The 20,546-nt window shown below is 41.0% G+C and overlaps 1 long non-coding RNA gene across 1 annotated transcript in view; it reads right to left on the bottom strand.

Moving 5' to 3' along the window:
* Positions 1-7,638: 7,638 nt before the first annotated feature.
* Positions 7,639-20,546, bottom strand: part of LOC147601849 (uncharacterized) — a 64,847-nt gene continuing 51,939 nt past the window's right edge. Inside the window, exons 2-4 of the long non-coding RNA XR_015257887.1 lie at positions 13,353-13,437; positions 9,486-9,596; positions 7,639-7,769 (exon numbers count right to left, since the gene is read on the bottom strand). This is a non-coding gene — a long non-coding RNA (uncharacterized LOC147601849). The remainder of the gene's footprint in view (positions 7,770-9,485; positions 9,597-13,352; positions 13,438-20,546) is intronic.

The raw sequence follows: 20,546 nt of genomic DNA, 5'->3' as shown, positions 1-20,546 counted from the left end.
GCGGGTTCCGCCCGACGCGCCTGGCCCGGCGGAGGCGCCGCCCGCCCGCGCTATTCCGCCGCCCGCTCCTTCACGGGCGGGGTCGGCCGGAGAGGCTGAAGACGGGGGACGCGGGTCTTCGCTGAACCGTGTCCGGTTCGCATGGCGCAAAGCTTTGCGCCGTGACTGCACGGGTTCGGATCCCTTTCGGCCTGTGAACTGCCAGTGCGTTTCATGCCCCCCTCAGCTTCTGCTGGAGCCAAGGATGAACCATCCGTTTCTCCGCGCTTGCTCCAGCCCCCCCATGTGCAGTGAACCTCCGCAGTGATAAACTTCTGGCCATGAGTCGGAGAAGCCCTGAGGAGGCCAGGGCCCCACCGCCAGGCCAGGCCCACCTTTGTCTCCCTTCTGCCATTTATTTTCCGACACTGTGGCTGCTGCTGACCACCAGTCACAGACATGAAGTGTTTCATAGTAAAGAAGGCTCCTAATTTCAGTACTGTGTAGTTGTTAAGAAAGAAATGTGTCTCTGCTGAAGATGTTAAAAAAATGACAATTGATTTTTAACTTTGTGTATGCTAAAGGAACTGGTTTTTAGAAAATATCACCAGAAACTTACCTGTCTGATATTCAGCTCTGACACGATCTCTAGGGTAATGACTCTCTACTCAAAATTAATCTCCTAGCTCCATCAACAAATGTATTCCAGTGTCAAGAAAACTTTCTGTATTTATTGTGTTGCTTCCTCTGAACTAGAATAACATACCAATTATTAATGCAATCTACAGTGTAATTACATGTAATGACTTTGACAGCTAAAAGGCCTCAATTCAAATTAAAATGGTGGTCTAGAAAGACTGTGTTTGCCTGATTATTCTTTCCTCAAAAGTGGTTTTTGGTCTTCTAAGTCACTGAATTGTTTAGACCTTGTATAGCTGATTTTACAATGCCAGTGTCTGTATTATCCGAACACTTCCAAAAACATTTGTGTATTTATTCTCATAGTATTCCTATGAGTAGGGAACTATTACCCCTGTTTTACAGGTAAAGGAATGAATGCAGAATGGTTATGTGCCAGATCCATAAAGAATTTAGCACACACCTGCTCTGCACATTACAGGGTATCACTGAAACAGCTGAGGTAAAATGAGAAATTAACTTGCAGAGTTCAATGCTGCTGGATTGCTGAGCTAGCTGTAATGCCTAATATGGGACGCAGACAGAACTTATAAGCATATAAATCCAAAATTTTGATCCTTTCAAAACCCCTGTCAGTTGCCACCTAATGCTGAAGGAACCGAAATTTGAGAAATGTATGTTTGAAGTGTTTGGGAGGGGTTTGGACTTTCAGTTCCCTGGACATCTATCTCTGTGCTTCTGCACCTGCCCTCAACTTTCTGTCTCAGCAGGAGGCAAGAGACGGTACCTCACCGGTGCTCCGTCCAGTGACTGTTGTCAGTGACAACTCTGATCCCTCTGCTAGCTAGATTTAGACAGCTCCCCAGTTATGCTGGATTGCTTCCTAAGACATAACAGCCCTCCACCTGCGCTGTAAGAGGAGACTGGATCCTGAAGTTACGCACTGTAAGCGTTGCCTGCTGCCTTTTTTGGACGTAGTCTTGAACGACTTGCCTAAAATCACATATGCGGTGTTCTGCCAAGCTCAAAACTAAAACTGACCCTTCCACTGCATTCCTCTGTTCTTACTGTGGAAGAGAAAACCATCCACACTCACCAAGAGCCGGGAATTGTTGTTAGAATATCCCGTTATGCCAGATACTGTTATAGTTGGAAACAGAAATGTTTTTGGTATTAAGCTTTTTTTTTCTTGGAAGCTAAAGCAGTGATTTTGAAAGCTGTTTTCTAATGCCAAGGAGTTCCATCACTTAATTCAAAGTTTAAAGTGTTTTGCTAATAAAGCTTAAAGTGCTCTAAAAAGTCAATAGTCATATGAAATCTCTTTTCTGGATCTGTCATATTCTGCTCTTGTGCCACTTCTGCAGGAACCAACCGGAAAGGTAGTGATTCAAATCTCACATAATAATGGTAAATGCAAGGTGTTTTGAGAGGACTAAAATGCAGAGAACTCACCATAAGCTTTCTGTAGGTATCACAGCTAGTTATGACCAAATGAAAATGAAAAAAAAAAAAATTAAGAAATAATTTTTTTTGCTGAGTCTCCTATTAAAAGACCTTTTTCTTTTACTATGAAACACATCATTCAGTTCAGTAATAATTCAGTCAGAATTATGGTTCAGAGAAGTGACATTTACCAAAGAAGAAGAACATAGTAATTTTATTTACAGCTTACCAGTATAGCAAAGCATGGGTGTCCGTGTCCTGTGCACGAGATACAGGACATATAGATATATCTGGGCTCATCACCTCATAGGATCTAGAACCTATTTTAGTTTAGTAATGTTGGGGTTAGTTTAGTAATGTAACAATGGTGGCATCCTCCAAGTAAGTAGGAGATAGGAGAAAACAACTCCAGGACAGTCATGGCACAAGGAAGAATGTACTTGTGTACTTGTGTACTGTACGCTATGAATGAATAAAGTGCTAATTTGTCTTCTGTGTGAACCACATGATTAATTTGCTTGTTAAGATGCACTTTCCCACTGTGCAAGGATATGGGCAAACTTTGTTCTACGTATGGAGCGTTTACAGATGCTATTAACTTGTGTAGCAATGGTAGAGTCCGAGAAGATAAATTAGTGGATGAAAAATACAAGAAATTAAAGAAATTTGAATCATGCAACTTAAGGATTCTGTGCTTTAATGTAGCTGCCTTTAAGCCTGATCCTACTCAGCATTTATTAACGTTAGAATTTCAGATATTTTCTTACATCAAATTTAAAATTTCCCAACGTAAAAGAAAAATAGGTAAGAAATAAATTAATAAATTTACTTTAAGGGAATTACTATGACAAGTAATATATAAAGGAGAATATTTTAACATATTTTTAAGTTTTATCAGAGCATCACCACAAATAAGAAATACCAAGAAAAAATTATGTAAATCATCTTGAAAAATTTGGAGGATTTTTCCTTATAATTTTGACTAGCACACACTATTAAATATTGAAACATATGTAGTAAAGCAGTAAAGTTTTGAATTTCTAATTCAGCACTAGTGTTTACAGTCAATTTAAAATTAATTCCCTCTTTCTGACTCCTAAACTAAAGGACAAGAGGAGACCATAGCCAGAGGAGTTCTTTATCCTTAAGCTATAAATCTTCCCGCCTATTGACACTCACAAATGGAGAACACTGCCAGAATTACATCATTCAGCGTGCCATGAAAAAAAAAGGCGAAGAGGAGACACTTTCGAAAAGCTGGGGAAAGCAAGAAATATAAATCAACTTGATGAATTGACAATGTTAACCATCCTCAAGCAAGTCAAACAGCACTTCCTCTGCAGCTTGATACTCTAAACTGTATCCTGAGAGCCTCCTGAGATTGATTTTCAAATGGCAGTGAAGTGAAAAACCACCACAGATCCAAGTTTCTAAGTAATATGTGCTTCATTTTTAGCATTTACTAGCTGAGTATGCACAAGCTTGAAATTGCTGTCGCAAAGACAGCTCTCTGCATGCCTTGTTAAGAATTTTTGTAGAGTCTTGGCTAGATCCTGTGGGCATTAAAGGTAAGAATCCATTAATAGTAATACATTGCAGAAGCTTATATTTGGTGTTGGAAGCTTTTGTTTCCTATAGCTAGAGTGAACAAATCCACGATAAAGAGTCGCCTTTGCCGGGGGCAGGTGGGGAGCTGAGGAGAGGACCGCAGCCCGGGGCTGGCGTGGGCTCCCCGCGTGCCTGCTGGCCTCCTCTTCCTTCGGGTGGACACCAAGAACCGGGCCACCCCAGCTGGAAGATGGGCAGAGTCAGGCCCTGCTGCCCCATCCCCTTTGCCAACAGTGCGGGCGTGGGAGGGAGCAATGTGCTCAAATTACCAACGAACCTAACGGCCCCGGGGGACAGGGGAGCGGGAAATAGACTGGCTCTCAGTGTTCATCCGATTTCTGTCCCACTCCCTGGCCAGCACACATGCACCACTCTCCTCAGGCAGGCCTGCATGGCTCTGCAGTCTCATGCTTGCTCACAGCAAGCAGCAATACCCCTCTAAGGCGAGAGCAGAAGAAAGGTCTTGCCCACGTGCCTGCTGGGACAAGTACTTCTCTCTTGCACAAGAAATGAGGACAAGAAGTGGCAGGACCAGAGAGGGCTCACCCCTCTCCCGGGCTTGCAGGCGTCCCAGCACTCCTGAGCCATCGGCTGTTGGGGAAGCGGATGGGGAAGAGCCAGAGGAAGGGCTCAGGGCCGGGGATCTGCAGCTGAGCAGGTCCCATGGACTTCCCCCAGGGGTGGTGGGGGATACTGCAGGCAGCTGTATGCCTGTAGGCCTGCGGCTGAGAGGGGTCGGATGTTCCCTCCTGCACTCACCTCTCCAGCTCCCAGCCCAGTTACTCATCTCCTCATAGCTGCAGTACTCTGTCATACACATTTGGGGTCTTTTTTGACTGACTTGAAATAAATTGTACTGAAGTTAAGGGAATTACAGTGCTCTCCCTGGGCTGAAGTCTACTCTCAGAATGTTTTTTTAATGCCCTCCTGACATCCTGACCATTTAAAAATCTTCTCATTTCTGAACCTCGTGTCTGTCTGACGAATAATTCTCTTGTGCTTTCCTCCAATCCTTATTTATTAACTTTATTCCTTTTTCCAAGTTCTCTCCTTGAGTTCAGCTACATCTCATTATTTTTGCGATATTTCTGAGATGCTTTTGTCAGGACAATCACTGAACGTGGAGAGGAAACGATCTGTTTGTGGGGCAGCATGTTTTATTCATGGATACAGTGGTTTGTGTTTCTACCCTTAAAAATATGCTGAACCAAAGTGGAAACAAGGGCTGGTTATCATAGCTGCCAAGGCAAAATGATGGTGATGGCTTGTCGGTGGTAGCTAGTCCATTCTCGATTCAGAAGAGGCAGAAATTACTTCCATGCTGTTCCTTGAGAGTGGCATCTCCTCATACTGAGGAAAACAAGAAGCTTCTGTATAGGTGTTTCCCTTCTCAGTATGAGAGATGAGAAAATAAAGATACAGGGAGCTGATGTGACTTACCTCAACTCCTAAAGCAAAACAAAGGACTTACATCCCATTCATGCACAATCCAATTGTCCAGTGTGAAGGTCCTTATTCCTGGTCTTAACCACATCACTATTTGGTATTCACACACGTTTGTTTTACATGCTGCTCACACCTGTACATTGTCAGGTCCTGCTGCAATTAGGGTAGGTTTGTGAGGTGTCAAACTTCAATGTTAATTTTCCTAGATATTCCAGCCTTTCTCCTCCCCTGACTTCTTAGAAACTCAGTGGCAATGTATACTTTGTTATTTGTCATTGAACCTCTTATTTTCCTTACAAACTGTTCCAAGTTACTTGGGCAACATTTATGCATTTCCACGCTGCCAGCTAGCTGCTGTTTTCCCAGTCCAACCAATTGCTCTTACACTCCAAGACACTGGTTAGAAAAGTAGAGTCTGTGTCCAAAGGAACAGGGCATTTCTGGAGGAGCTACAGTGAACACCACTGCTGCAGGCAAAGCAAGCAGCAGTCATGCACATCCATGTTGGCAGCAGCCTCCTCAGCTGCGTTTTTGTTCCACCAGAATGCAGAGCCATGAGCACACCAAACATATGAAACGGCTCAATGGGGAATCCAAAAAAATTCATTAGAGGGCCAAGAATGCCTTAACTACATACCCTGCTACAAAAACCTGAATTAGATACTTGCTTGTTCTCTGAATGCTAATCTTCTGATTGCTTCATCCAGTTCTTCAGCTTGGGGCTTCTTTTCAGTGGCAGAAGCAGACTGCTGAAGAGCAGTGGTAGAACACGCAGACTGCCATAGCAGGTATCCCTCGGCGAGCACAGAACTGTGTGCTCTGAACCTGCTCCATGAGATGGCCTCTGCAGATGCTTTTGGTAGTGCAGCCTGAGCCGCACCCCAAGCTACGGGCAGCCTCAGTTTCTGCCCTCTTTGCTTTATTTTTGAAGAGGAGAGGAAAAAGTTTTCTCTTGGATTGATAATGAAAACAGAGTAAAGGACTATTCTTTCTTTCCTGGGGTGTCACTAGCTTTGATTTGGGATAGAAACTTTAGTGGAAGATTTACATAGCATTTTTCCTACTGCCCAAACAACTCCCCTGCCTTGCCACATCCTTGGCAGTATGGCTGCCAAATGACAGAAATAACATTTAAAAAACACAAACCAGGCAGAAAATGCCTCGTAATAATCTAAACTGTGATTCTAATTACCATGACATTGTTACACACTAGAACTGTTATATAAGATTTTTAAAAGAATATGCAATACATCATTACAATCTGCATGAGTGAGTGTTAATGGACGGCAGCTTCAGAAGAAAAAAGTTAATCAAAACAAGGCTGGGATTTTGCCTGCAAATAATATGACTCCTTCCATGGAAACTGTTCATGTTAAAAGTCAGCAGCAGTAGGATTCCTCTCACTTCAGTTTAAATGCATACAGCTTAGATGTCTATATACAAGTTATTTATATCAGGTTCAATTTGTAGTTCCTGGAGCCAATTAGGCATTTGTGAGGTGCATCTCATCCTAAAGTAAGTGTCCAAGGCATAAGCTAAATCTTAACCTAAAAGCAACTCTTTCTTTCCATTAACTGTTAAGGGAATTGAAAGGATGAGCTCAGCTGCAGATGTCTTCATTGCCAATGTCTACATTTAGTTGATTAATTCTCCCTAGAGGAGTATCTCCTGTCCTTGCTTGAGCCTTGCTGTAGCCACTGAAAATGGGGAAAACAATCCTTTTAGAAAATCACTCTCTCTTTGGGAATGAATCACTGAAGTTCTTGACACAAATCTGAGAGTCTTCTTTCTTCACACTGGTGATGTTCTTCCTTTCTTTCACCATTGTGAAGAAGTGGCACTTTCAAGTTTTTATACATCGACTAGTGGGTGAGTTAAGAAAATAATCATGCCCCTTTGTTCACGTATATATTTTGCAGTCACTGGGCTTGTAAAAGAGTGGCTTTGAAGAAAGTTCTTCACTGGTGTGAAGTGCCATCATGCTTTTCCAGCCAGAAACCTGTGAAATATTTATGTTCCTACCAAGATGATCAGCTTGAAAGAGGGCAATGGGGCCCAGCCCTGACTAGTGAAAGAGATCTTCTATATCTTTTATTATGTCCTGCTTACAGGAAAACTGCTATCCACCGAGATAGGACACCAAGAAAAAACTAGTAAAGATAATTAAGTGCTGTAAAAGGCTGCCTGGGCAGATTGTGGAGTCTTCATCACTGGAGGGTATTAAGAACAGACAGAACAGAAATTATTGCATTAGGGAATGGATTTCATTCTTCCATGACTTATTATACTATTTATATGAAAAAGAAGAAAACAACTTACCTTCTGATATGACTGCAGTTGCTTTGCCTTCCAGCGTTCACCTCTGAATTACTCATCTTAGATGTGTGTAGGCATGATAAAACCATAAAATGCAAACTGTAGCTTTGTAATAGTAAAGACAGGATACAAAGGGAAAGGAGGAGAAACTAAATGTACTTAATTTAAAACAAAACAAAATACTGAATGGACTATTTTTATTTCATACTGAAAACACATGGGGTTTTGTGGGGTGAGCTGCCTGTGGCACTGATGCTGCAGATGGCCAGAGGATGAACCCTGCTGGTTATTCTACGGGTGCTGGAGAAACTCTGTCACCTCATCTTTCACCCTTGTCCCTGGAGAAAAGACGAGAAGGGAAAGTAGAAAGCAAAGGGAAAAGATGGTAGAGGGCATCAAGTCTAGCAGGACCATACTTACACCATGTATGAGGTCAGGCAGCCAGGCTGGTGTAAAGAGTTATCTGTCCACATCCAGACCTATTATCTCATCCCTGAGAAGATAGTGTGTCTTCAGTTGTGCCGGTACAACTGTTTGCTGGTTCTCAACCAGGAAATATAGGCGGGTGAAAATAATTATCCCAAAAAGAGTTTTGAAAAAGGAAGATCATTTGCTTCAGCTCAGAGCCAGGGATCTAGTCTCTCGGTTAAGTTAACCATACTGAAGGAGCAATACTCTGTGGCCAAGGACAGGAAAAATGGCTAAGGATTTCCTTACACGTGGAATGATGAGTGCCTTCTGTTGTGGAATTGCAGCTGGATGGTGTGACTATTCTTCTCTTGAACTTTAATTTTATACACACTTCAGTTTTGGAATTATTCTGCATTTTACTTTTGCCAAGCCTCATTTGCACATTATTTTAGCATATAAAAGAAAACACTTGTTTGCTTTTGGCACAGCTGACTGTGGACTTGTTTATCTTTCTTTATCACATATATTGCCAGTTTAATAAAATTCAGTGTTTGTTGAACAATTTATTGCTGTAAATGCAATTGCAATGAAACAGAAAGCCTCAAGACATTACTGAACTATTACAAACCACCAAGCAATATGTACAAGTCTAAGAAATAGTGTTCCATGATTTCAAAACTGCAGGCAGAAAAAGCTCCAATTAAATCAATACTTAATTCAGTAGAAAAAAATCAATATTTTATACACTGCCAGACTTAAAATTTATCAGGGATAACATCTGCCCTACAGATCAGCATCTTCTTCAGTGCAGTATTGCAACAGTAGGAGCACTTCCAGTCTGCAGAACAGCACATGAGTCAGCAGGTGACTTCTTGAAAGGATAACTATGTGTGGCATGAATGTGAGCACATACATACTCAGAATGCCATATGGGCTATATTTATTTGGTGTATATATGCAGAGGAGAAAGAAGTATATGTGTTACATTTCATATAATAAAACAGGTGTTGTTGCTCTTTTGTAAAACACTTTTTGTCTTTCTCATGCTTTTCTGTGAAGGCAGAAAAAGTAAGCAGGAAAAAAATGTTAAGAATTTCAATAACAAAAGGTGCTATAAAAATGCTATTGACCATAAAGTGATCCTGAAAAATTTGTAATTATTATACACTAAAGTTCCAGTGTGACTTTCCTAATTTCCCTAGTCTCTTGAACTAGGACCTGCATTGCCTTTGGGAGCCCTTTCCAGATTTTCAGATCAGCTAATGAGTTCATCAGTATCCAGATATTATTCCAACAATGAAAAAAAAAAATTACCTCCAGTTTCCCATATGTTGCAAAAAGGTAAAGCAGGTCATCATCATATGTGTAGTATTTATAATACTGGCATTCAAGTGACTCTGGAAACCATGCCTTCTTGCCCTCAGCCTTCCCAGTGAATAATCCCCCACCATTCTGCAACCATTACAGGCTGTAAGAGTATGCACTGGGTGGATGCACTTTGTGTATATTTGGCTTCTTGTGTCCTGGCAGGAGAAGTTAGCTGGAATTCCTCAAAATAACAGGAGGCACCTGCACCCTATTGAGAATGTTATTAGTGGGAGAGAATAAAGATCTCAGCTTGTCCAAGGGCCTGTGTGTCTTACCTGCTTCAAACACAGATGTTGTGTATGTTGCCAATGCCTCCCAGGCTGGTGCTCATAAGCTTGCTCCATGGTCCTCAGGGCTCTTAAAGAACCTCTTATTCACTGGCTTCTCTGGTGAAAGGGCAAATGATGAGTATGTTTGTACCATCTATGACCTTAGTGCAGTTTGTAAGCCCCTGAAAGCCAGACTCCAGGATTTATCACTCAGAGGTTAACAACTTTTAAAATTGCATCACGAATCTGTACTAATCAGGTCATGATCTTCTGCTATCATGAGCCCTCTAATTTGTGTGTTTCAATAGTAGAGTGATGGGTAAACTTTGTAAGCTGACTGAGGGATAGGAGATGATCTGGGGCAACATGTTTTCCAAATCTGTTACATTTTGTCACTGTGCTTCAGATCTTTTGGCTTTGAACATCTTGGAAAATTCACCAAAGTCATTTGGCTTCTCTCTGACCATCTGCCTGCATCACAAATATTTGGTCCACGTTCTAAGATGTTCTTCTAATGGATCTGTGGTTGTTGCTTCATACTGCATGACTAGTTTTTTGTCCTTTGATTTACACCATTTCTGTGAATATTTTCTTTAAGATGATACAGTCATTGTATATCTATTATAACAGGAGCCCCACCATGGCAGTTAATCCAAAGTGAAGAATGAGTTGTGAACTTTTTCTGGTTCCACAAGGATCCTTTTTCCTGCTGGCCTGCTCTTCCAAGGCTTGAAACTAATACTGTGCTTACTTTTCTGTTCTACACTTCTGCTCTCTGCCGTTGCACATCTATGTGCTTTTTAAATTTCTGCTTCACTCATCTCCAGGTCTTAAGTCTTAATATCTCCAGCTGCTTGTGAGTGGCTGTGCATCCAGACTTACCAGGGAACACTTCTATAACCATGTAAAATAATCCAACTGCCTTTTGTCAAACTAGAACTTTTCTCAAAATGACCAAAGTATAAAGGAAGTTATAATCTCAAGCTGCACTCCAGATCTGCCTCAAACATAGCTTTGACGTCAACAGCCCTTCCTTGCAAAACAACTGCTTGTTTTCCAGCTTCTGAAAGTAAGCCACAGATGGAAACTTTGACCAGGGAGGAACACAGCTTATGTGCTGAAATTGCTTGTTATGAAAACCCAAAGAAACTGTGCATATGTCTTTAGCCTAGTCCCACAGGCAAGAGGGAAAAAATGGTGAATATATACATTTTAACAGCCCCTCTCAAGTGTAAGAAACCATACTGTGTTGTTATTTACACTCATAACATCTCTTGAAGAACTGGTATCATAGAAACAGAGGTGAGAGCTGATGGCTAGATCACCTCTAGCAATAATGACAACGATCTGGAGGTCAGGAGAGAAAAATCTCCATGACACTCCTGCAATGGAGTTGCTTCTATTGAATGAATCACAGTGCCTGAACTCAACCTCAGATGCCAGGGTGTGAGAGCTTTCTGGTCAAAGACTCTTGTAGTGAGAATTAAGAGGGTTATTGAAACTTCATGTATTTCTCTGGTAGTATAAAAATGCTCATGCTTGTGGGCGATACTCTTCAGACTGTCATATTCTGTATCCTGAAATTCCTGGTGAAAGAATTGCATTTACCATGGGTGAGGTCTCAGAGGCTGTGCTCTGACGTGGTCCTCACCAGCTACGCTTATACAAGTAAATCCATATATGCAGGACCATCCTTTGGTGCTGAAGCAAATTGGCACTGAATGGTCTGCACCTCTACTGTTAAACTTTCTTGTCCTCCAAAACATGGTGGCCACATCCAAACTGCAATGGTCTCTGCCCCATGCCTCTTCCTGAATTGCATCCAGGAATTACTTGGGAGATTGCTAGCTGGCCTTGGTCACAGTCATCCCAGGGACTATTTTGGCAGTTTAACAGTAGAGACAGTTCATTTCCTGCTTCTGGGAACACTATTTGATTTACTAACCTAGACGTAGTCATTGGAGCCATTTAGAAGAGTGAATGAGGCCACCAGCAATTGAGAGATATGGCGGCGATCAAAGGAATGACAATCAGTTACTGAGCTCAGATACTGACCAGTGAGTGGCAGTGGATTTGTGACATCCTCCCTTTTAGATGGTAATATGTATTGTTACTGTGTTATTTTAATTATTTTTTGAGTATTTGTAGTTTTAATATTTTTCTGCCTGTAAAAGCATGTTACAAATCTAAGGGAAAATTTTTCACTTTCAGTAAATGTTTTTTTTTACTCTGTGACTGATCCCTGAAATATTATTTCCAGGATATGTTCATACTCAATGGGTAGAAAAGTAGAAAAACATGTCCTTCAAAGTTTAGTGGAATGAATTCGCTATGCTTGTACTCTCAGTTCTCTTAGATGCATCAAGGAGAGCTTTGATTGCAAAAGACAAGCAGAATCTGGACCAGTACATGTGTAACAAATTATTTAGTCATCAGCACTTTGCTTTGGAAATAGATGGCTGCTAAAAATACTAGTTGTAACTGTCTTCCCCTCAGTTGCACAGTAGTTCTACAATGAGTACCAGAGATGCATTAGTACAGCAATTGAAAGTTTCAACCACAACATTCTTCTCAAAGGTATCACTGCTAGAAACCCCAGGGTCATTAAGTGGAAAGGAACAAGAACTTATTCCACTACATGAACTGCAAACTATTTCTGAACTAAAAATGTGCAAAAGTTGTCAAAAAAGTAGCTACTGAGAACCACACCATGCATAAAGTGTTGTAACTAGATCTCTTCTCAGCTGAGTAGTTCAGGCTGTTGCTTGAACAATATTTTACTTCTGAAAATCAGAATGAAAGAAGAAGTCTCTACTGATGAAGGGGATTTATCATTAGCTTCAGTATCATCTTTCATTTTAGTCAGTATTTATTTTGGTTTACATTTATTGACAGTTTAGGTAAAATGTTTTACAATCTGATGACAAACTAGTAAGTATGATCTCATGAAATAGTTAATGTTCACCAGTGTATTGAAGAGATCCGCAGATAATGTGTAGAATTTATTTAGTCCTTAATTTACTGGACTTGATCCTATTCTTAATAAATTTAATTTCTGTTTCTATAAATTGCAAGAGTTTGTAATACACTGCAATATATTTTTCCAGTAAATCAGAAGCAAGAGGCAATATGTTAATACTGCCCAAAGTGTTAATATTAAGTTATCTAAAGCTATACAGTGTGCTATTTTTACCTCTCAGACAATTTTATATTTTTATTATGAAGAGAGAACATGTTATATTACCAGCAAAAGTAGTTTCTTAGGTCATCCTAGGGGTCACACTTTGTTCTGCTGTGATCCTGATGCATCAAACACAGTTTATTATAAAATGATGGAATGGTATATTTAGACATTTGAAGGGAGTTCACATTAAATGGTCCAACTCGTATTAAAGTGGATAATTTTTAGATGGAATGTGTTTTACTGTATCGATACTTCCTGCTAGTAAACATAAAAATTAACATTTTCATAGCTGTAAAAATCAAATAATGTCTAAATTCCATAGAAATTATAGCTTAGGTTGCTGGAGATGGTATGAGATGTTTGTAACTCTTAGTTTGTAATTTGTGTGGATTTACTGCTTGCATTTTTACATGCAGTCAATTATATGAGTTCTTAGCAAACGTAACAGAAACTTTTATAATCTAGGTCAAACTCAGGATGCATTGATACTCTACCAATGTCTTTTTACTGTTCTCATTTTCCATCTTTCTTCAATAACACGAATGTCTTTTGTTTCTGTAGGAGAGGATCTGCCCAAAATCCTTTGGAGAACCAAAAGACTACTGATGTCTCATGGATGCCAAAAGATGTTGTACCTAAATGTCAGTAATAATTCTAAGCAAAGATGTTACGATTTCTGCTGTACTTACTTTCATTTTACATTCCTCTCTTCTGACTAGCAAAACATCTTGATTTTCTCCCTTCCCTGGTTGAGAGACATCTCCTTTTAGTTTTCTGAAGGTAAAAAAAATTGTGTTGAATTAATTTTAAGCAGAGAAAAAGAGCTCTTTTGTCCTGTTAGGAAGTTCTAACTGGATTTCTTTAGCCACAGCTATGAGAAAACTTGGCTGAAGTTTGAAAACTGAGATGCCACTGCTAAATTGACTAGACAGCTCTAATGGTTACATTTGACTCAAAAATCACTTCTGAAAATACTCACTGGACATCTGTCAAGAAGCACATCCTCACTCATGATCTCACATAGGAAATGGAAAGGGCATATATTATTTATCTGCTGAGCTTGTAAAGCTGAGACTGAAAAAGCAATTGTGTAAAGAAGACTGCAAATTCCTCCCTGCTATGTTCAGAACAAATTTCTCCCCCAAATTGTTGCCTTATCCTGAGGGAGGGGGTGAAAAATCCTGCAGGAGCTAAATGCAGTTAGTCAGATGCTGGACTACACAGTGAATATTTTAAAAGGTTAGTATGCACAAGAAGCAGTGTTGGTTACAATATCACCTTGGCCTCATTGTTCTGCCTGTGTATTCTATGAGAGCAATGTGTGCAGAACACAAGGGAACAAACACATACCACAAAATCAACACTGCAGTGGAGGGGGGAGAGGTAACGCCTTGGTTTTAGTTTCACTGGCTCCATGTTGACAACGCGCTTTTGCACTATTTTACTTGTAGGGAACAGATTTACACAATATTTTTCTTTTTGTGAGATTTTTTGTTTCATTTTGAACTTCAAAGGCCACTAATTTACTACAGAAATTCAGTATCTCAGTTACTCATAGTAACTCATAGTTACTCATGTATTTCATAGTTCCAGTTTCCAAAATTAACTAGCCACTGATAAAAAGAGTCTCAGCCCAAGAAGCCACTGTCATAGGTATGAGACAATCAGATGACTTTGCTTTCAGCTTTAGATTTCTAGGTTTGAAAATCTTGAATAGCTGTACCAATCTGTTTTATAAGGAATAGTTTGAAAAAACTTTGGCTGATGAAAAGTAAAGGTTTCATACACATTTTATTTTCATTGGAAATTATTATGAATTTGTGACTGCACTCTACTTGATGTGTATGTGCTTGGCTGAACACTGCAGACTGTCAAAGGACAAGAGACCACCGTGGTCAATGGCAGCTTTCAAGATTTTCTAGAAGGAGGCAAAGCTCAGTTTGGGAAACCACAAAGGTAATCCTCCATGCATTCCACAGCTGTTGTTCTAAAGGAAATGAGTACATCTTGTGGGTACTATGAATTATAAAGATAAACTTGGACAACCACAAAAAAGCATTAAAAATTAAATGCAGCCTGACTCCTGTTTCATTTGCCTTTAGGAGGTACACAGCTCACTGTCTGTGTCAGTGTTACCTAACCACAAATAGCCTTCTCATCTTCTGCAAGCTGCATTGCTGTCAAATGATAGTGATGACCCAGCCACTCTGTCTAAAGATGTCAGGGGAAGAGAAAAAACAGACTACTGCAAGTGACACAGTGAATACTCCTTTCCTGTTACAAATTCCACATTAAATCTAAGTAATTACTTGGCTGCAGTGATACTTAGTCTACGGGACAATGCGTTTATAGGCATTTAGGAACAGCAGTTTACAATAATACTTGCATATGGGTTTGATATCTCGTGTTGTTAAAACAAATCAGCAAGTCTAGACTGTAATTTGCTGAAGCAATTTATGGTTATTTCATGGTTTTTTTCTCCAAGTAGAGGTGAATACATTTGACCATCCTAAGAGGAAGGATGGTAGTGCACATTCTTTTCATTTTTACTATAAGACTAATCTGAAACAGAAGCATTAACATCCTTATTTTCATACCATATAAAAACTGCCCTAAACTATTAGTGCTTTATTCCACTATGATGTTAAAATAATTTTGAACTCCTGATAATAATGAAAAAAGCACTACAAGTTGGTCAACACTGTTGCAGCCATGTCTTCACAAATTAGTAAACTGAGACTGTCAATAGAGTAAGTCAGTAGCAGAGCAGGGAGGAAGGACCTATCTGGGAAAACTTCAGCTGCCTTACATTGTTACTGAAATCATCGAAGTGTAACAGTAGTGGAGGGTTCCCCTTAGCTCTCCACTCCTGGGCTCCTGCTCCAGTAGCAAGGCAAAACAAATGCTTTTTGTATTTCTGGAAACATTGCGTTATGACAGACTTGTCAATACTTTTCTTCTAGGCGAGCAAATACTTGCAGGTAATTTTCTCATCCTATTTTCCCATCTTATTGCAAGTCTCACACAACATCAAAATCTGTACAACACAAGAAGACACCATGCCTGTTCTGCTTAGATGTGATTGCATTTCTGAAGAATGTAAAATGATATACCGCTAAATAAACAAAAAGCAGGCTCTCCAGACCTAAGAAATACTTTTCCAGTGAGGGTTTGATTTCTTTGTACCATTCAGCCAGGAGAACGACTCTCCAGTCCCACATGGCTGGTGCCTGGCACCCCATTGTGGTGCACCCCAACGCCCAGGCCCTGGATAGATGAAGCTCTCTCCAGACCAATGACCTGGAGCGGCTCTGGGATTTGTAGTGAACCTCCACAGAGACATCTCCCACTTTGAAGCTTCCTGTCCTCCAGAAAGGGAGCCTCTACAAACAATGTGGTCTATAGCTTCACGGCACTCACCAGCAAATGAGTACACTTGGCACTGGCAGAACAGAAAATAGATTTAGGAGAAGTAGTTATTAGCTGACTACTAATCAGAAGAAAATTTAGGCTGTATCTTTTTCATAAAGTTTTTTTTTAAAAAAAAAAAAGGCAGCAACTTAGCCAACAGAGACCTTTTCATTTGCATGGATTCCAGTGCTTTCCAAAGCTAATCAGTTATTATAATGAAGATCCTCATGGACTTGATGGAGCCTTGTACTGTACTACTTTCTTTTTTTTCTTTAATTTTTAATGCTCAGATAGATGTATATTAATTACATTCTAACACTGTACTGTTTAGATTTTTTTTTTTGGTGTACCGTGATTGTCTTACTACTGAAAGAAAGACTTTGAAAAATCAAATGCATTTATTTTTCCTAGCAATCATCACATTTTGAATTTACAAGGAAATCATTATTTTTATTAAGAAGGTAGAATGGCCATCATCCTCTATTGGTACAAAGTGGCAGAACTCCACTAGTGCTAATGATTTGCTACAATACCTTGTTCTCATTGGAAGTTGAGGTATGTTATGGAAGACATATATATACTCATTGCATGTTGACCTTTACTAATGCCCAGACTCCTAGATGTTCAGCTCACCTTTGCCAGTGTCTCCTAATTTCTATGCTTCAGACAAGCATTCCTGTATCATTTCCTGATAGAAGACAAAATAGAATTGCTGTTTTACAGAGCACTACCTGAGGATCTCACAGCATTGTACAGAGCATAAGTAATTGAGCCTCAAACCTTCCAGGGCTGGGGAGAAAGAAGTTGAATTGGACTTGTGTTCCACAGAGGCTGCGGTTTGTAACAAACCACCTCATTTCAAATTATTGCTCTTCTGATATTATTACACTTTGGGCTGTGTTTGGTTTTACTTACTTTGTGCTGCCCATATGGACTGCAGTTTTTCTGTAACTTAATCTTTAAAACATCACTTTTAAGAAAGGATCCTCCTTCATGTAAGAGATGTGCATGTTTATCAAGGTTATAGAGAATCAGACTTGAGCTTCTACAGGCTGCCACATAGAATTCTCTAAATGGGTATTAAAAAGCCTATTTTGATGATCTAAAAAGGCTGTAGAAAGACAGGCATGAAACTATGTGATTGTATTGGGGTAATCTACAAGTAATAGCTGAATATCTGTCCCTAATTATTCAGAGACATGTGCCAGCTTATTAAATTAACAATCATAACTGAAAAATGTCCTGGGGCTCACACTGGTGTTTGTAGGAGGCCTCTGCCCACGTAAGATGTTTTTCAAATTTCCACGTGCGATTCCAGGATCTGTGTCATGGCCTTTTCTGAGAAGCATGAAGTCACTTGGCCTTTGGCCTTGTGACTTCCAGCACACCCCAGGAAAGTAGTATCTCATCAGGAGCCATAGCTTGTAATGTCTTCTTCTTTAATTACCATTATAGGTGCGCCAAACTACATTAACCATTACTAAGCACATATGCTGCCGTGCTCCCTGAGATGTCTGTGCTTGGGTAATCTTTGAAAAGGCTTACTGCAGCATCTGTATCTGTATCTAACAGGTAATCCCAGCATGAGTGATTTCCATCTCTCCAGTAAATAGTTCATGCACAGAATCTGATTTATTGTTTCACTTTTCAACATCTTTTCTATGACACAGAAAGTTTTACAATGGGATGAAAATCAACCACATACAAAGTCCCTACAGTCAAATCAGACACAAGCCTCTCATATTCCTTTTCTCCTATGATTTCTGTGAACAGTTTGCTCTCGAGCACAGGATGACGACGCTGGAATGTGACCATGACACCACAACCACTGACAGTCTCATCAGACCAAAGCTGTTACTGTCACAGACAGGGTAGATCTGGGCTTAGCAGAGATATGCATTTAACCCTCTGAGCCCTGTGCCAGACAGGAAGGTAAAATGAGTCTTTCAGTGCTATCACCTTACTGTCCTCCAAGCAAGCACGCACATTTCCATGTATGTGACAGTCACTATATCTGGTAAGAAGCACTGTATTTAAACAACTATTTCTAACTAGGAATGTGTACAGCATTACATTCTACTTTAAGTGACACTGATGTAAACATAGAGCAATTATACTGAAATTAATTTCCTCCTGATTTTCACCCACATGAAAACATGATTGGCCTATCCTTTTCATCAGCCATAGAATCATAGAATCATAGAATGGTTAGGGTTGGAAGGGACCTTCAAAGGTAATCTAGTCCAACCTCCCTGCAAGGAGCAGGGACATCTTCAACCAGATCAAGTTGATCAGAGCCCCGTCCAACCTGGCCTTGTATGTTTCCAGGGATGGGGCATCCACCACCTCTCTGGACAACCTGTTCCAGTGTTCTACCACCCTCATTGTAAAAGATTTCTTCCTAATATCCATTCTAAATCTATCTCCCTCTATTTTAAAACCATTACCCCTCATCCTGTCACAACAGGCCCTACTGAAGAGTTTTTCTCTGTCTTTCCTGTAGGCCCTCTTTAGATACTGGAAGGCCGCTACCAGGTCTCCCCAGAGCCTTCTCTTCTCCAGGCTGAACAGCCCCAACTCTCTCCGCCTGTCCTCATAGGAGAGGTGCTCCAGCCCTCTGATCATCTTCATGGCCCTCCTCTGGACCCTCTCCAACTGGTCCATGTCCTTCTTATATTGTAGGCTGCAGAGATGGAGTCCTTACCTTTCATATGGAAATTCAGCCATGGTTCCAGATGAAATGACGTTTGACTAATGACAGGAAACCAGTGTCAGGAAAAAAGCATATAACATACCACATACAATACACATCGCAATCAATCAAAACTAAGGCATTATGGTAACTGTACTATTTATCACTGCTTAAAACCTGTGTAAATCTTTTCTCAGGGGGAGGAAAGGAGAAAGAAGTCTAAATTTTTCACAGTAGGCCTAACTGAGAAAACAATTCATTGCAGAAGGTTTTTAAAAACACTTTTCTGAGTGCGTGCTCATTTCATCTGCTGCTGCTGTTCATCCGTGTTCTGAATTTTTGGGATGAGGAGTTTTCTGGCCCATGGCTCTTGGCTGAGAAGGGCCCTCTCTCTCTTTTCACAAACCACATCAAATGTGCATCAGCTGCAGCACAACTATCTTAAACGTTTGTCTTCTTAAAATACTTTTTTCAAAGTCACAACCAGCAATCATAAAATAACAGCCCCCTTTTTCAGCTGTAACACAATGGTGTTATATTATGTATTGGGTCCTGTAAACAAATATTGGGTGGGTGTGTTGGTTTTGTTTAGTGAGTCGGGGGCTATGGGGACAGCTTCTCTAAGAAGCTGCTAGAAGATTCCCATTCCTCCGATGGACTCAGCTGGGCCTAGGGGAGACCCGCCAATGGCCAGGGCTGAGCCAATTGGTGACATAATGTTCAGTGATAATATCTCTGTGATAACATATTTAAGATGGGGAAAAAATTAAAAAAAAAAAAGAGGAAGAAGAAGAAGTGAAGAAGCAGAAGTGAAGTGGAGGCAGAGAGGGGGAGGCGCGAGCCTTGTGGGCCTTGCAGCCCTCACCTCTGGCCTCCCGCCAGGCGGCCGTCTGGGCCTGGTTCGGCCCAGCCCAGCCAAGAGAAGTGAAGAGAACCTGACAGGTGTCTGCCTGAGCCGATTGTGAAGTATTTCTTGTCAGAGGAACGGCTGCAGACGCCAAGGTCAGTGAAGAAGGAGGGGGAGGAATAATGCAGCTCCTGGCCAAGATTCCTCTGCAGAGCGTGGAGGACCCGACGTCGGGGCAGGCGGATGCCTGAAGGAGGCTGTTGCCCCGTGGAGGGCCCGGGCTGGGACAGCCATTCCTGAGGGACTGCACCCTATGAAAAAGGACCGCACGCCAGAGCAGTTCATAAAGGACTGTAGCCGATGGGAGGGACCCCACCCTGGAGCAGGGGAGGAATGTGAGGAGTTCTTCCGAGGAGGAGGAGGGAGCAGCGGAAAGCGACGTGTAATTAACTGACCATAACCGCCATTCCCTATTCCACGCTGTGCCGCTCAGAGAGGGAAGGAGGTAGAGATAATTGAGAGATAATTGAAATAAAGTTAAGCCTGGGAAGAGGGAGGAATGGGAGGAAGTTGTTTTTGTTCTCTTCCTCATTATCCTGCTTTGGTTTTCTTAATAATAATAAATAAATTTTTCTCCCCAAGTCGTCTGTTTTGCCTACAACAGTAACTTGGATGATCTCTCCCTGTCCTTGTCTCAAACCTCGAGCCTTTTTGTTATATTATCTCTCTCCCATTCCCTTGGGGGGTGGGAGGAGTAAGTGAGAGACTGCGTAGCTTGGTCCTGAGCAGGGCTAAACTACAACTGTGGGTAAGGACCAGACCTTCATGAGCACTGCAGCTACATTGGACTGTACTGGGCCATAAAGTAGCCTGTCCAGTCCAAAGATCATGTTAAGCAATACAGGAAACTGTTCAGTGGGTTATTCTGAACCT

Source organism: Chlamydotis macqueenii, chromosome 2 (assembly GCF_036417535.1).
Source record: "Chlamydotis macqueenii isolate bChlMac1 chromosome 2, bChlMac1.mat, whole genome shotgun sequence".
NCBI lineage: Eukaryota > Metazoa > Chordata > Aves > Otidiformes > Otididae > Chlamydotis > Chlamydotis macqueenii.
The sequence above is the reverse complement of the archived record's forward strand: the minus strand, read 5'-3'. Positions and strand labels throughout refer to the sequence as shown.